Genomic DNA, 10682 nt, shown 5'->3' on the forward strand with positions numbered 1-10682 from the left:
CACAGGTCAGCAAATTCAGAACCTGGGAGCATCTCTCCTTAAACCCTTTCCTCCATCATCTTCTTCCAACTCCTCAGCTTAAGCATTTGGCCACAGGCCCAGCCAGGGCGCAATAAATGTCAACAACAGAGGTAACTATGAGTGGACTGAGAGCAGACAAACTGATGACTAGCAGCCCACAAATTATGACAGCTGGAGGGAAACCTCAGGGAGCGTCTGGAACAGCCAGGGAAACTGAGCTACAGAGCCAAGCCTGCTTGTCAGTGTTGCACACAGGAGTGTGTAGATGCAGGATCAGCACTAGATCTGTTTCTCTTTCCACATCATCACTGGAAACAAGTCTTCCCCATACCACACTACTCACAAACATGCCAAGATTTTGCAAACCCTTTTCTTTAATGGGCTGTACTTTCCATAGGTGAATAAGCTTAAGATCAGCACGAAGAGAGAGAGCATGGGGACAAATTCCCTATGTCATGGAGGCAATAGCCCAAGGACAAAGAAACTCAGGGTTCTTGATTCTTTAGCCAGTTTCCCTCTTTTTTCTCTATAGTATCATAGATGTTTTTGAGTCAGCTGGTCTGGGTTTGAATCCTGGCTCTGTGCCTACCTGTGTGACATCGGACAAGTAAACCTCCATGTAGTTCAGTTTCCCCAACTGAAACTGGAGATAATAATATCTACCTCACAGGGCTGTCATGAGGACTAATGGTAGTATAGAGCTCTGAGAACAGTGTCTGATATATATGGGTATGGCATACATATGGGTATGGCAGCAAAGTACAACACAATACACAACCTTGTACTCACCATGGCTGGAATACAATTCTACCTATGAAACCAACAGAAAGCCCTGGCCATACCCAGTTTCTTTTCCAAAACAGAGATTGTCCCCACACTATCACTTAGTCCCTACATCCTACCCACGCTACAAAATAAGGCACCTGGAAGCACCTTATTATCTCTAGCCGGGAAAAACTCAGTTAAAGAACCCATAAAGTAGCTAGGCATTGCAGCACACACCAGCACTTTTTTATTATTATTATTAAATTCTTTTATTGGTACATTGTAGGTATACAACACAATTACATTTCTCATTGGGAACTTGTACCTTTACATGATGCATCTTGGTTCTTATTTTTTCCCCATTCCCTCCCCTCCCTTCACCCCCTCCACCCTTCCCTATTTACAAAGACTTTATTTCCATTTTTTCCATTTCTCAGCATTTTGCCTTTCCCTTCTTTCCTTTCCCCTGCCCCTCCCACTACCCCTACCCCTTTGGACATTTTCTTCCTATTTTGCATTATCGATTATTCATTCTAATCATTGGTACATTTTAGGTATACACTATAATGACATTCATCATTGGAAATTTGCACCTTTACATAGTCTCTCTTGGTTCTTATTTTTCACCCTTGCCCAGCTCTCCCTTCAACCCCTCCAGTCCTCCCTATTTACAAAGATTTTGTTCCTATTTTTCCATTTTCTCATATTAATCCCTTTCCCTTCTATCCTTTCCCCTAGCCCTCCCACTTCCTTCCCCTTTGCCCTTTTTCTTCCTATTTCACATGACCTATTATACATTTAGTCCTTATTTACACTTTCAGTTTCTCACACCAGAGAAACTATTCGGTATTTACACATGTGTGTCCTATTTATTTCCCTTAAGAGTATCGCCTCAATGTGCATCCACTTAGCTATAAATGTCTCTAATTTCTCATTTTTTATGGCTGAGTAGTACTCCATTTTATTAAAAAACCCCACATTTTCTTTATCCAGTCTCCAGTTGATGGGCATTTGGGCTGTTTCCAAGTTTTAGCTATCACAAACTGTGCTGCTATGAACATGGGTGCACATATATCACTGTGGTGTGATTCTTTTAATTCTTTGGGGAAGATCCCCAGCAGTGGAATAGCGGGATCAAATGGGACTTCCAGTCCTAGTTCTGTGAGGTATCTCCATACTGATTTCCACAGTGGTTGCACCAGTCTACACTCCCACCAGCAGTGGAGCAGGGTTCCTCTTTCCCCACAGCCCTGCCAACATTTGTTATTGGTTGATTTCATGATAGCAGCTATTCTTTCTGGAGTGAGGTGGAATCTCAGCGTTGTTTTCATTTGCATCTCTCGAATGACCAGTGATGTTGAACATTTTTTCGTGTATTTATTTGCCATTTCTACTTCTTTGTCTGAAAAATGTCTGTTCATTTCGGCTGCCCATTTTTGGATTGGGTCTTTAAATTTGGGAGGTCTGATCTTTTTAAGTTCTTCATAGATTTGAGATAGTAGACCTTTGTCTGAGGAAGAGCAGGTGAAGATTATTTCCCACATTGTGGGTTGTCTCTTCACACTGCTACACACCAGCACTCTTAAGCTGAGAGACGGGGATCACACCCCATTCAAGACAAGCTTGGGCAACATAGTGAGTTTCAAGCCAACCTGAACCACATAGTGAGGCCCTGTCTCAAAAATCCAAAAAATTAAATAAATAAAAATAAAAACAAATGCATAAAGTCTCAGTTGGGAGATAGTCTAAAAGTGAGGACTTTAATAGACTATTCATTCCTAGATCATTGGGGGCCAAAGGAGAGATAACAGCCAATGATCAGTTCCTAGGTCATGGGAGATAAAGGGAGCAGGTCGTTTTCCACTGAGTGCACAGGAGGAAGGAGCTGTGTCTGGGCATGTCCACCATTCTGGAGAGAGCATGGAGCACAGAAAGTAAACGTTCTCTAAAGTCCTGCCCTGCAGGTAGAGAATAACGGGGAAACTGGATGGGGTGTCAGAGGCAGTCCAGGGAGGCTGCATCAGAGTGGGCGGGGGCTGAGGGCTCCTATAGGCAGAGCCTTGGCCAGTGTGACATCTGAGACAGAGTGTGCTGAGATGGCCCCAAACTAAGCTGCTTTGGGAAGGACTCTCAGAGTGTGATTTCTTGCCTGATTTCCTCGCGGGCTGAGGCAAGGATTCCGACACATTGAGGAAAATGTCAAATATAGAATGATTCTCCAACGGGACTGAATTTGGCTGTCACCAAAAATGATACTGTGAGCAGATGCCTGATGTCCCAGAAAAGAGGTTAAGACAAGGCGCAGGGGTAGAGCTGGAGTTCTGCCACGCCCTCCCCTTCCTTCTCACATTTGGCCCAAGAAAATATCCTAGAAAGAGGTATTGAGATGTGTGTGTTCCACACATTAAAAATGAGGTTTCAAAATCAACTTTATTAAATATTAACTATGTCCCAGGAGTTGTGCTAGAAACATTTCACATTCTTTTACTTTGAAGTGAAAAGATAGAAAAATAACCTTATAAAAACTATCTGAACTATATACATGTACATCCAGGTCTGAGTAAGGAGTCATTGGCCATTCCTGTGAGCTCAACCTGTGCTAAGTGACAGGAGACAAAGACCCCTGTCCACAAGAAGCTGATGAATTTGTTGCAGAAAGGAACTATTTAGGCAAAACAATTAGCATAAACTCAGTATTCTATACATATTTGTGTCAACAGTAATGATATGATAAAGTCCCAAATTAAGTGAACAAAACAATCATTTGGAAAATAGGTTCATACAGAGTGATCTATCTGTTGTGCTAGAATGGAGAGGAAGGGAATGGAACATTTATTAATAGTCTATGTGTTCGGTATGTTCACCTCATGACACTACAAGATACATAATGTTATTATTTCCACTTTACAGTAAAGAAAATTCAGACTCAGAGAAGTTCAGTAAGTTGCCTGAGACTACGCAGTAATTAGAGAAAAGGTCGGCCTGATGCCAAAGGCCCCACACGGTAGAAGAAATTCTCAGGAAACCCGCTGCCCTAGTGAGAGAGGAAAACACAGGGTCTCAAAGTACGAGCAGACACAGCTCCAGAGAGTACCAGGAGAATGGGCACTGACCTAGAGGAAAGACTCTACTTGGTCATAACTATAAAGTGGCTCAGTTGTTTCTGACATCTCCAAGAAGAGGCATAATCATCTTCTCTACAAGTCTTTTAATGATGGTATCTTGAAAATTTGCTTCTTTTTTTCCTCCTCCTTAGAGGCAGGGAGGCAAATGAGAACTTTCCATGTCTCCTTTACCCAATAAATCTCTGACTGTACAAATTTTCTTCCCAAGACACTGCTGTCCAGATGTTTTAACAGCTACCACCCTTACAGCCTACATGATAACAGATGCAAATACTTTCTGTCAGCATCTAATTGCAAGAGCAATGAGTCCCCAGTGCCTCACTGAAGGGCAGAAGTAGGTAATTGGAGCCGTAGTTAGTGGGCTGAGGTCACACTTCTCTGCGGGTTGAGATGCATGTGTGGCAAGCACAGCCATTCCCTGTAAGACTTTTACATTCCAGATAGTGGCTAAAAAGGGCGAGAACACTCTGTTCCGAGAAGTAGAAAGCCAAAGAAATACAGATTTCCTTACTCCTAGAGCTTTGGTCTGCGAGCATGCTCTTGTCACATCTCATTTTAATCCCAAAGACAAGGACAGGGTCATATCCATACCGCTTCTTGGGCTTAAGGCAGATACGGTCATCTTGGACCCTAGGCTTAAGAACTCTTGTATGGTCTGATTGAGCCATGCAGGAGGAGGAATCCAGGACCAGGCAAACCTGACTCTTTCCCACTGAAGTCAGAACATGAGGCAGCAACTGGGTACAGGTTCACTGAAAGTCCTGGGACTAAGGATTTCATCCTACAAGAAAAACTTAAGACTTTTCCTGGGAGATCTTGGGATAGGATTTGCACTCTAATTCCAGAGGGACGTCCTTGAAAGCAAGTGGACTGAGCTCTGGAAACTAACAGTGCGGACCTGAAGTACACTCTTCTCTCCTTAACAAACTACATATCCTTGGTCCACCTTACCCACCCACCTCATAGGACTAAAAAGGACTTGCTTCTCCTTTATTTTGAAAGAATTTTTCAGCCAAGTGTAAGTTACAGTACTAGGTGTTCTCTTGACAAAAATTATAAGATATAAGATCAAGAAAATTTCCACCACATATGCTGTTAACTCAGATGCCCTCAGATAAGTCACTCAGAAATAGAGCCCTTTCTTGTGTGTAAATAGAGGTCCAATACCCCCAGCCTGCCTTGACAATTTAGCCATTGATGTTTAAAACCTAATTCAAGAACAGAGGTTTTACATCTCTTCCCAAATTAGTCTCTACCCTCTACTTAGTTCCTGGGGCTGAGTTATTATAGGGGATTAGAGGCCTTTAGGAGATTAAAAATTCTCCTTTTTTTTAAAGTTTCACATTCAGTCAAGGTGAAATGGACTGGTGCCGGAGACCCCTGCAGTTATGATCCAGTACCCACCTGCCCAGCATATGATGCATGCCTGAAAAAAAGAATACACTAAGAGACAGAGCTAAGAGAGAGAAAGCGGAGTGCCAGGATGACCCAAGCCGGTTCACTCCTCCTTAGGCAACCTGGTGGTACCCTGCTCCCGGGAGATCACCATATTGAGGCTCAACTTAGTCCAGACACGCGATTGGCATACACACTGCAGCCCAGAACTCCTGACTCAAGTGATCCTCCCACCTCAGCCTCCCGAGTAGCTGGGACTACAGGCACGCACCACCACACCTGGACTTTGTCATTTGCATCGGCATTGGTCATCCTGGCACCCCACTTTCTCTCGCTTAGTTCTGTCTCTTAGAGCATTTTTTCTCAGACATACATCGTACACTGGGCAGGTGGGTACTGGAACCTAACTGCAGGGGTCCCGGGCAGACAGAACTTGAAGCAAGCCATGGACGAGCTTGTAGTTAAAGATACTTGAGTTCAGATTTTGTGTCCACCTCTTAGCAGCTATGTTACCCTCTTTTGCTACACCCTAGTCACTGTTTCTTTGGTTTTTGAGACAGGGCCTCCCTATGTTCCAAGCTGGCGTTGAACTTGCTATGTAGCCCAACCTGGTCACAAGCTCACAATCCTCCTGCCTCAACCTCCTGAGTGTTAGGATTACCATGTCCAGCTTTCTAATCACTTTTAAAATTAGGATGATTATAACTATCAAATGAATAGGTTGACTATTGAATGAGATATGTTATCATGTTTAAAACATAGTAAGTGCCAAATATTCTCATATATATTATACACAATATACATCTGTATACATATATGAGATGCAATAGAAAAATATGCATGTTTATGTTTTTTTAATTTACAGTAAAAGACATATTGCCATTAACACCCTTCAAAATACTTCCCCTTCACTTTGAGCACACTTATCCCCTTGTTCTTGCCACTTTCTGAAGCAGTTCTGGAGATCCTTTTTCATGAGTGTCTTTAGTTGTGCTGTCGTGGGTGCCTCCGTGTTCCAAATTAATTCAAAACATTTTCCTTTCCTGGTCATTTTGACTTTGAGGAAGAGCTGGAAATTGCATGGCACAAGATCCAGTGAATAAGGATGAGGACACACCATACTGTTTTTATGAGCCTACCTTCCTGTTGGATGGCACTCAGCAGGAATGTTCACCATATTTTCTATCATACTTTGTAAGGACACTCACAAAAAAGAACTTCCACAACAGCTTCAGAAAGGGACAAGAATGATGGGATAAGTATGTTTGTAGGGAGAGGGAGAATTTTGAGGGGAGATTAATGGCACTATGTCTTTTACTGTAATAAAATTTTTTAAATTGTGCATGTTTATTATTCAATCAACCCTTGTGTATCCACATAAATATACACATTCAGCATATAATGAATTGTGCATCTGTTCTGAAGATCAAAATTATAGATGGTAGAGTACCTTAGAAAGAGATAAAAGTTTACCGTGGAACATGGATTTTGATTATTACAGCTGTAATGATTATGTCTACCTTTATTGCCTCCTTTGAAGAAGGCCACCAGATGTGGCCATGCTGGCTGGGCACTGAACACATCCAAAGGTACCATTCACATATCTTTCCCTTTGTCCTTGAGAGTTTGGCAACTGCTTTTCCTGGTGAACCTGCACTTCTTTCACAGCTGTCCTCTGGAACCTGGGACATAGCCCATACTCTCCAGTCAGACATTCATTAGTCATTAATTCAGTGATGGTATACTGAGAACATAGTATTTGCAAGGATTGCATATACAAAGATCAATAAGGTATATATCCTACTTCAGTGCTCCTAATGGGGCGAGAGCCCTGTGTGCCAATAAGTAAAATGCAATGGAATGAGTGCTTATGTGGGTGAATATACAAGAGATTAGAGCTTTTCTAGCTTTTCTTCTGTGTGGTCGTGCCAGTGAAGTAGAGGGTTGTATGGTAATCAGTAGTAGCAGAAATGAGAAAGTTTAACTCTCTTCAAAAGCCAAAGTTCCCATAAACACTGTTTTGAAAACACCTGGGATTCAGTCTACTTCCAAAGAAAGCCCTGAGGGATCTTTTTCTTGGAGCAAGAGAAGATTGGTGACTCTGCCAAGAACCTCCAAGAGCAAAGTCCCTGACAGAAGGAATATTTAAAGATAACTTCCCAATACTAGTCCCAACCCAGCTGCAGTTTTGGAGTATGGAAAAAAAAGGAAATAAAGCAGAGATCTTTCACTTATAATCCATACCAGTGAATTTCAAATGTAGATTCTTAAGGAGAAGACTCAGTTCTCAGGGCATAGACTAAAGTCTGCTAGCTCCGGGACAGATGACCTCTCTTTGTATCTATATGGCCTCTTTTCCTAACTTAGACTCAGAAGATCTGGGAGGAAATCCCAACCTCATTTCCCTACTTATTATGTGATCTCTGGCAAGTCACTGAACCTCAGCGTTTTTGTCTGTTAAATGATCATAATAACATCATCTTCACAAATTTATTCTTTATATACCATACTCCTTTGCTGTTATTATGTGCTCTAGGAGAGAGGTGAGCTCTCAGGAGAGGAGATCTCAGGTGAGATTTGTAGGCAGGTAGTTAGACATTAGCAGGCCCGAGGGACAAGGTAGGGTGGGGAGGGTCCAAATAGCATGTGTTGCCAGCTAAGTAAAGAAAGATGTTGATATATAATACATTTATAATCATTTGTTAGGTCTTAGACTCAAGGCAATCCCAGAGCACAATGACAACTGAAGGTTATATACACTGTGTACATTCCTTCTGATATCTGGTCACCTGGCCAGCTAACTTCAGAACAAGACATACAGCATTCCTATATGCCTACATCCCAGAGATACCAAGACAGGAAATGTTCTTTAACTCCCTCCTGCTGTGGGCTGGGATCTGGTATAAATTAAGAACTTAACTTTCTCAGATTCTCTTTCATAATTCCTATATGATTAAAGCCCCTGAGGAAACACTGACCGTCTGAAAAGGACAGGAAGACATTTTGCCATTCTAAAATAAGTTTTAAGTAAAATGTTGAAAAGTATAATTATCCTAGCTCTCTGAAGCCTAGGAGTAACATTTGTGTGTAAAAAAATCTCAGCACAATTCATAATAGCTGAATCATGAAAGTCATTGGCTGTAAACCCAGCACTCAGGAGGCTGAAGCAGAAGGATTGCCATGAGTTTGAGGCCAGCTTGGATTACATAGTGAGTTCAAGACAAGCCTGGACTACACAATGAGATCCTGTCTCAAAAAATTAAAAAGTAAATAAATAAAAATAAATTGTGAGGCCTGGGGCACAGCTAAGTGGCACAGCACCTGCCTGGCAAATGCAAGGACCTGTATTCGATTCCTGGTACAAAAAAAAATTGCGGAAGAGCCTATATGTTCACTAACAGATAAATGGATAAAGAAAATATGGTATTTTTATACAGTGGAGTACTACTCTGCCATAAAGGAAGATAAACTTGAATCATTTGTAGGAAAATGGATGCACCTTGAGACCATAATGTTAAATGAAATAAATCAGACACACAGCTAAATATCATATGGTTTCTTTCATGTGAGAAACTCAAATTATAAATAAAGCAAAATATAATAATAGGAAGTAGGGAGGTAGATCTTTCTCAAATAGAAAGGGATCAAGAGATGGAGGGAGGGGTAGAGAAGGAAGAGAAAGGGGACTAAAAAAGGAATTCAGATGTGTTATTTACATGTACCAACTCCACACAAGGAATGTATGCAAACATGTACAATAAAACTTTGATTTACGTGCATTTATTCATTCTAGAAATCCAAAGCACTTGTATATCAAAGTGAATTTCCTGATAAGAAATAATGGAAACTCAGATGATTCATTTCATGACCAAAAAATATTCATATAAAAATGGTTACAACACTGTAATATAGAGCTGTGCCCAGCACAGAGGAGGTGAACATTCTGGGCCACCATACCAGCGCCCCGAGCTTCAAGGAGCAGAGCTGCCCCCAGCACAGAGGACTTGAACCTTCTAGAAGAGGCACCATAACACTGCCCCCAGCGCCAAGGAGGTGAGCCTGGTGGGTGCCAGCAGCACACATATCCCCCCTCCCCTGTTGAAATGAGAAGACACTTAAACAAGTCTCAAAACCAGACTTCCAGATCACCTAAAGCAACCCCAATAGAAAATGAGATAGAACAATATGATACTCAACAACCTGGACTCCCTGAACTGGCAATAAAACAGGATCTGGAAAAAATGAAATCAAAAATAATTTCTCAGATAAGAGCAGAGATTGTGCACATAGTACAAGACATGATTAACAACTCTAGAGAGGACACAGATAAAAAAATAAAGGATCTGAGGAACATGATGGAATCACAACATAGGAAACAAATGGAATCCATAAAACAGATCCAAACAGATTTCCAGGAGATTAAAAACTCCACTGAAAGTTTACACAGCAGAATGAGCCAATGTGAGGACAGAATTTCAGATGTAGAAGATAAGATTGCAATTAGTGACCAGGAAAAGAAAAATTGCTTCAAAATTATAAGGGAACAGGAGAAATCAATCCAGCAGCAGCTAGATGATGCAAAGAAGAATAACATAAGACTGATTGGAGTCAATGAAGAAACAGGAGAGAGTGCAGATGACATAAAAAACTGTTCACAGAAGTGTTGGCAGAAAACTTCCCAAGCAGGGGAAAAGAACTTGACATACAGATAAGTGAGGCAAACAGGGCTCCAACTAGCCTTGATCAAAAAAATCTACACATAGGCATATAATTGTTGAGATTCCAGAAACCCAACAGAAGAACAAAGTTCTACAAGCAGTTAGAGAAAAGACACAAATCACATACAAAGGAAAGCCCATCAGAATCACAGCAGACTTCTCAATGCAAACCCTCAAGGCAAGAAGAGCTTGGAGTGATGTGTTTCAAGACCTAAAGGAAAACAATCTCCAACCCAGATTGATGTACCCTGCAAAACTATCTTTCAAAATTGATGGAGAAATAAGATACTTTCATGACAAAGAGCACCTTAGGAACTTCATGAATACCAAACCAGCACTCCAAAAAATTTTAGACAATGTCCTAGGAAAAGACAATGAGGACCACAGCTCCAGGAAGCCCAGCAGAATGAATCTGTCAGTCACAACAAGAAATTAAACACAAAGGGAGAGAGTTCAACAAAAAGAAAAGGTCATGAGAAGGGTAAGTCAAAACGCACCAGTTATAACCATCAATGTTAATGGTCTAAATTTACCAGTCAAAAGAAATAGACTGGCAGAATGGATCAAGAAGAAAGATCCAACAATATGCTACATACAAGAAACACATTTAATTCAAAAATAAATTCACAGCCTGAAAGTTAAAGGGTGGAAAACAATA

This window comes from Heterocephalus glaber, unplaced genomic scaffold (genome assembly GCF_053883595.1).
Source record: "Heterocephalus glaber isolate CG9 unplaced genomic scaffold, H.glaber_assembly_v1.0 deba00001442, whole genome shotgun sequence".
NCBI lineage: Eukaryota > Metazoa > Chordata > Mammalia > Rodentia > Bathyergidae > Heterocephalus > Heterocephalus glaber.